Source organism: Leuresthes tenuis, unplaced genomic scaffold, assembly GCF_036924035.1.
Source record: "Leuresthes tenuis unplaced genomic scaffold, fLeuTen1.0.hap1 SCAF_17, whole genome shotgun sequence".
In the NCBI taxonomy this organism is placed as follows: Eukaryota; Metazoa; Chordata; class Actinopteri; order Atheriniformes; family Atherinopsidae; genus Leuresthes; species Leuresthes tenuis.
This window is the reverse complement of record NW_027325371.1, coordinates 1409716-1416073: the sequence shown is the minus strand read 5'-3', so window position 1 is coordinate 1416073 and position 6358 is coordinate 1409716.

Sequence of the window (6358 nt, the reverse complement as noted above, 5' to 3'; positions counted from 1 at the left end):
TGGGCCCTTCTCCCTTTCTTGTTTTGTGGGCCCCTCTCTTTATTGTCTTGTGGGCCCTTCTTCCTGTTGTCTGGGCCCCTCTCTTTCTTGTTTTCTGGGCCTTTCTCCCTGTTGTCTTGGCCCGTCTCTCTTTCTTGTTTTGTGGGCCCTTCTCCCTGTTGTCTTGGCCCTTCTTTCTTGTTTTGTGGGCCCTTCTCCCTGTTGTCTTGGCCCTTCTTACTTGTTTTGTGGGCCCCTCTTTCTTGTTTGGGCCCCTCTCTTTCTTGTCTTGTGGCCCCTTCTCTCTGTTGTCTGGGCCCTTCTTACTTGTTTTGTGGCCCCTTCTCGCTGTTGTCTTGGCCCCTCTCTTTCTTGTTTTCTGGGCCCCTCTCTTTCTTGTTTTGCGGGCCCTTCTACCTGTTGTCTGGGCCCCTCTCTTTCTTGTCTTGTGGGCCCTTCTCCCTGTTGGCTGGGCCCCTCTCTTTCTTGTTTTGTGGGCCCTTCTCCCTGTTGTCTTGGCCCTTCTTTCTTGTTTTGTGGGCCCTTCTCCCTGTTGTCTTGGCCCTTCTTTCTTGTTTTGCGGGCCCCTCTTTCTTGTCTTGTGGGCCCTTCTCCCTGTTGTCTGGGCCCTTCTCCCTGTTGTCTGGGCCCTTCTCCCTGTTGTCTGGGCCCTTCTCCCTGTTGTCTGGGCCCCTCTCTTTCTTGTTTTGTGGGCCCTTCTCCCTGTTGTCTGGGCCCCTCGCTTTGTTTTGTGGGCCCTTCTCCCTGTTGTCTGGGCCCCTGTCTTTCTTGTTTTGTGGGCCCTTCTCCCTGTTGTCTTGGCCCCTGTCTTTCTTGTTTTGTGGGCCCTTCTCCCTGTTGTCTGGGCCCCTGTCTTTCTTGTTTTGTGGGCCCTTCTCCCTGTTGTCTTGGCCCTTCTTTGTTTTGTGGGCCCTACTCCCTTTCTTGTTTGGGCCCCTCTCTTTCTTGTTTTGTGGGCCCTTCTCCCTGTTGTCTTGGCCCCTCTCTTTCTTGTTTTGTGGGCCCTTCTCCCTGTTGTCTGGGCCCCTCTCTTTCTTGTTTTGCGGGCCCTTCTCCCTGTTGTCTGGGCCCTTCTTTCTTGTTTTGTGGGCCCTTCTCTCTTTCTTGTTTTGCGGGCCCTTCTCCCTGTTGTCTGGGCCCCTCTTTCTTGTCTTGTGGGCCCTTCTCCCTGTTGTCTGGGCCCTTCTTTCTTGTTTTGTGGGCCCTTCTCCCTGCTGTCTGGGCCCCTCTTTCTTGTTTTGTGGGCCCTTCTCCCTGTTGTCTGGGCCCCTCTCTTTCTTGTTTTGTGGGCCCTTCTCTTTCTTGTTTTGTGGGCCCTTCTCTCTTTCTTGTTTGGGCCCCTCTCTCTTTCTTGTTTGGGCCCCTCTCTCTTTCTTGTCTTGTGGCCCCTTCTCTCTGTTGTCTGGGCCCTTCTTACTTGTTTTGTGGGCCCTTCTCCCTGTTGTGTGGGCCCCTCTCTCTTTCTTGTCTTGTGGGCCCCTCTCTCTTTCTTGTCTTGTGGGCCCTTCTCCCTGTTGTCTTGGCCCTTCTTTCTTGTTTTGTGGGCCCTTCTCCCTGTTGTCTGGGCCCCTCTCTTTCTTGTTTTGTGGCCCCTTCTCCCTGTTGTCTGGGCCCCTCTCTTTCTTGTTTTGTGGGCCCTTCTACCTTTTGTCTGGGCACCTCTCTTTCTTGTTTTCTGGAACCCTCTCTTTCTTGTTGTCTGGGCCCCTCTCTTTCTTGTTTTGTGGGCCCTTCTCCCTTTCTTGTTTGGGCCCCTCTCTCTTTCTTGTCTTGTGGCGCCTTCTCCCTGTTGTCTTGGCCCTTCTTTCTTGTTTTGTGGGCCCTTCTCCCTTTCTTGTGTTGTGGCCCCTTCTCCCTGTTGTCTGGACCCCTCTCTTTATTGTCTTGTGGGCCCTTCTTCCTGTTTTGTGGGCCCCTCTCTTTATTGTCTTGTGGGCCCTTCTTCCTGTTGTCTTGGCCCGTCTCTCTTTCTTGTCTTGTGGGCCCTTCTCCCTGTTGTCTTGGCCCCTCTTTCTTGTTTTGTGGGCCCTTCTCCCTGTTGTCTGGGCCCCTCTCTTTCTTGTTTTTTGGGCCCTTCTACCTGTTGTCTGGGCACCTCTCTTTGTTTTCTGGAACCCTTTCTTTCTTGTTGTCTGGGCCCCTCTCTTTCTTGTCTTGTGGCCCCTTCTCCCTGTTGTCTTGGCCCTTCTTTCTTGTTTTGTGGGCCCCTCTCTTTGTTGTCTTGTGGGCCCTTCTTCCTGTTGTCTGGGCCCCTCTCTTTCTTGTTTTCTGGGCCCTTCTCCCTGTTGTCTTGGCCCGTCTCTCTTTCTTGTTTTGCGGGCCCTTCTACCTGTTGTCTGGGCCCCTCTCTTTCTTGTCTTGTGGGCCCTTCTCCCTGTTGTCTGGGCCCCTCTCTTTCTTGTTTTGTGGGCCCTTCTCCCTGTTGTCTGGGCACCTCTCTTTCTTGTTTTGTGGGCCCTTCTCCCTGTTGTCTTGGCCCTTCTTTCTTGTTTTGTGGGCCCTTCTCCCTTTGTCTTGTGGGCCCTTCTTCCTGTTGTCTGGGCCCGTCTCTCTTTCTTGTCTTGTGGCCCCTTCTCCCTGTTGTCTTGGCCCGTCTCTCTTTCTTGTCTTGTGGCCCCTTCTCCCTGTTGTGTGGGCCCTTCTCTCTTTCTTGTCTTGTGGGCCCTTCTCCCTGTTGTCTTGGCCCCTCTTTCTTGTTTTGTGGGCCCTTCTCCCTGTTGTCTGGGCCCCTCTCTTTATTGTCTTGTGGGCCCTTCTTCCTGTTGTCTGGGCCCCTCTCTTTCTTGTTTTCTGGGCCCTTCTCCCTGTTGTCTTGGCCCGTCTCTCTTTCTTGTCTTGTGGGCCCTTCTCCCTGTTGTCTTGGCCCCTCTTTCTTGTTTTGTGGGCCCTTCTCCCTGTTGTCTGGGCCCCTCTCTTTCTTGTTTTGTGGGCCCTTCTACCTGTTGTCTGGGCACCTCTCTTTCTTGTTTTGTGGGCCCTTCTCCCTGTTGTCTTGGCCCTTCTTTCTTGTTTTGTGGGCCCTTCTCCCTTTCTTGTGTTGTGGCCCCTTCTCCCTGTTGTCTGGACCCCTCTCTTTCTTGTTTTGTGGGCCCCTCTCTTTATTGTCTTGTGGGCCCTTCTTCCTGTTGTCTGGGCCCCTCTCTTTCTTGTTTTCTGGGCCCTTCTCCCTGTTGTCTTGGCCCGTCTCTCTTTCTTGTCTTGTGGCCCCTTCTCCCTGTTGTGTGGGCCCTTCTCTCTTTCTTGTCTTGTGGCCCCTTCTCCCTGTTGTCTTGGCCCCTCTCTTTCTTGTTTTGCGGGCCCTTCTCCCTGTTGTCTTGGCCCTTCTTTCTTGTTTTGCGGGCCCTTCTCCCTGTTGTCTGGGCCCCTCTTTCTTGTCTTCTGGGCCCTTCTCCCTGTTGTCTAGGCCCTTCTACCTGTTGTCTGGGCCCTTCTCCCTGTTGTCTTGGCCCCTCTTTCTTGTTTTGTGGGCCCTTCTACCTGTTGTCTGGGCCCCTCTCTTTCTTGTTTTCTGGGCCCCTCTATTTCTTGTTGTCTTGGCCCTTTCTTGTTTTGTGGGCCCTTCTCCCTGTTGTCTGGGCCCTTCTCTTTCTTGTTTTGTGGGCCCTTCTCCCTGTTGTCTTGGCCCTTCTTTGTTTTGTGGGCCCTACTCCCTTTCTTGTTTTGTGGGCCCTTCTCCCTTTCTTGTTTTGTGGGCCCTTCTCCCTGTTGTCTTGGCCCCTCTCTTTCTTGTTTTGCGGGCCCTTCTCCCTGTTGTCTGGGCCCTTCTTTCTTGTTTTGTGGGCCCTTCTCCCTGTTGTCTGGGCCCCTCTTTCTTGTCTTGTGGGCCCTTCTCCCTGTTGTCTGGGCCCTTCTCTTTCTTGTTTTCTGGGCCCTTCTCTTTCTTGTTTTCTGGGCCCTTCTCTTTCTTGTTTTCTGGGCCCTTCTCTTTCTTGTTTTCTGGGCCCTTCTCCCTCTTGTTTTGTGGGCCCTTCTCCCTGTTGTCTTGGCCCCTCTGTTTCTTGTTTTGTGGGCCCTTCTCCCTGTTGTCTGGGCCCCTCTCTTTCTTGTTTTGTGGGCCCTTCTACCTGTTGTCTGGGCACCTCTCTTTCTTGTTTTGTGGGCCCTTCTCCCTGTTGTCTGGGCCCCTCTCTTTCTTGTTTTCTGGGCCCTTCTCTTTCTTGTTTTCTGGGCCCTTCTCCCTTTCTTGTTTTGTGGCCCCTTCTTCCTGTTGTCTGGGCCCTTTTTCTTGTTTTGTGGCCCCTTCTCCCTGTTGTCTGGGCCCCTCTCTTTCTTGTTTTGTGGGCCCTTCTCCCTGTTGTCTTGGCCCCTCTCTTTCTTGTTTTGTGGGCCCTTCTCCCTGTTGTCTGGGCCCTTCTTTCTTGTTTTGTGGGCCCTTCTCCCTTTCTTGTTTTGTGGCCCCTTCTTCCTGTTGTCTGGGCCCTTTTTCTTGTTTTGTGGGCCCTTCTCCCTGTTGTCTTGGCCCCTCTCTTTCTTGTCTTGTGGGCCCTTCTTCCTGTTGTCTGGGCCCTTTCTTGTTTTGTGGGCCCTTCTCCCTTTCTTGTGTTGTGGCCCCTTCTCCCTGTTGTCTGGACCCCTCTCTTTCTTGTTTTGTGGGCCCCTCTCTTTATTGTCTTGTGGGCCCTTCTTCCTGTTGTCTGGGCCCCTCTCTTTCTTGTTTTCTGGGCCCTTCTCCCTGTTGTCTTGGCCCTTCTTTCTTGTCTTGTGGCCCCTTCTCCCTGTTGTGTGGGCCCTTCTCTCTTTCTTGTCTTGTGGCCCCTTCTCCCTGTTGTCTTGGCCCCTCTCTTTCTTGTTTTGCGGGCCCTTCTCCCTGTTGTCTTGGCCCTTCTTTCTTGTTTTGCGGGCCCTTCTCCCTGTTGTCTGGGCCCCTCTTTCTTGTCTTCTGGGCCCTTCTCCCTGTTGTCTAGGCCCTTCTACCTGTTGTCTGGGCCCTTCTCCCTGTTGTCTTGGCCCCTCTTTCTTGTTTTGTGGGCCCTTCTACCTGTTGTCTGGGCCCCTCTCTTTCTTGTTTTCTGGGCCCCTCTCTTTCTTGTTGTCTTGGCCCTTTCTTGTTTTGTGGGCTCTTCTCCCTGTTGTCTGGGCCCCTCTCTTTGTTTTGTGGGCCCTTCTCCCTGTTGTCTGGGCCCTTCTCTTTCTTGTTTTGTGGGCCCTTCTCCCTGTTGTCTTGGCCCTTCTTTGTTTTGTGGGCCCTACTCCCTTTCTTGTTTTGTGGGCCCTTCTCCCTGTTGTCTTGGCCCCTCTCTTTCTTGTTTTGCGGGCCCTTCTCCCTGTTGTCTGGGCCCTTCTTTCTTGTTTTGTGGGCCCTTCTCCCTGTTGTCTGGGCCCCTCTTTCTTGTCTTGTGGGCCCTTCTCCCTGTTGTCTGGGCCCTTCTCTTTCTTGTTTTCTGGGCCCTTCTCTTTCTTGTTTTCTGGGCCCTTCTCTTTCTTGTTTTCTGGGCCCTTCTCTTTCTTGTTTTCTGGGCCCTTCTCCCTCTTGTTTTGTGGGCCCTTCTCCCTGTTGTCTTGGCCCCTCTCTTTCTTGTTTTGTGGGCCCTTCTCCCTGTTGTCTGGGCCCTTCTTTCTTGTTTTGTGGGCCCTTCTCCCTTTCTTGTTTTGTGGCCCCTTCTTCCTGTTGTCTGGGCCCTTTTTCTTGTTTTGTGGGCCCTTCTACCTGTTGTCTGGGCACCTCTCTTTCTTGTTTTGTGGGCCCTTCTCCCTGTTGTCTGGGCCCCTCTCTTTCTTGTTTTCTGGGCCCTTCTCTTTCTTGTTTTCTGGGCCCTTCTTTCTTGTTTTGTGGGCCCTTCTCCCTTTCTTGTTTTGTTGCCCCTTCTTCCTGTTGTCTGGGCCCTTTTTCTTGTTTTGTGGCCCCTTCTCCCTGTTGTCTGGGCCCCTCTCTTTCTTGTTTTGTGGGCCCTTCTACCTGTTGTCTGGGCACCTCTCTTTCTTGTTTTGTGGGCCCTTCTCCCTGTTGTCTTGGCCCCTCTCTTTCTTGTCTTGTGGGCCCTTCTTCCTGTTGTCTGGGCCCTTTCTTGTTTTGTGGGCCCTTCTCCCTGTTGTCTGGGCCCCTCTCTTTCTTGTTGTCTGGGCCCCTCTCTTTCTTGTTTTCTGGGCCCTTCTCTTTCTTGTTTTCTGGGCCCTTCTCTTTCTTGTTTTCTGGGCCCTTCTCTTTCTTGTTTTCTGGGCCCCTCTCTTTCTTGTTTTGTGGGCCCTTCTCTTTCTTGTTTTGTGGGCCCCTCTCTTTCTTGTTTTGTGGGCCCCTCTCTTTCTTGTTTTGTGTGCCCCTCTCTTTCTTGTTTTGTGGCCACTTCTTCCTGTTGTCTGGGCCCTTTTTCTTGTTTTGTGGGCCCTTCTCCCTGTTGTCTTGGCCCCTCTTTCTTGTTTT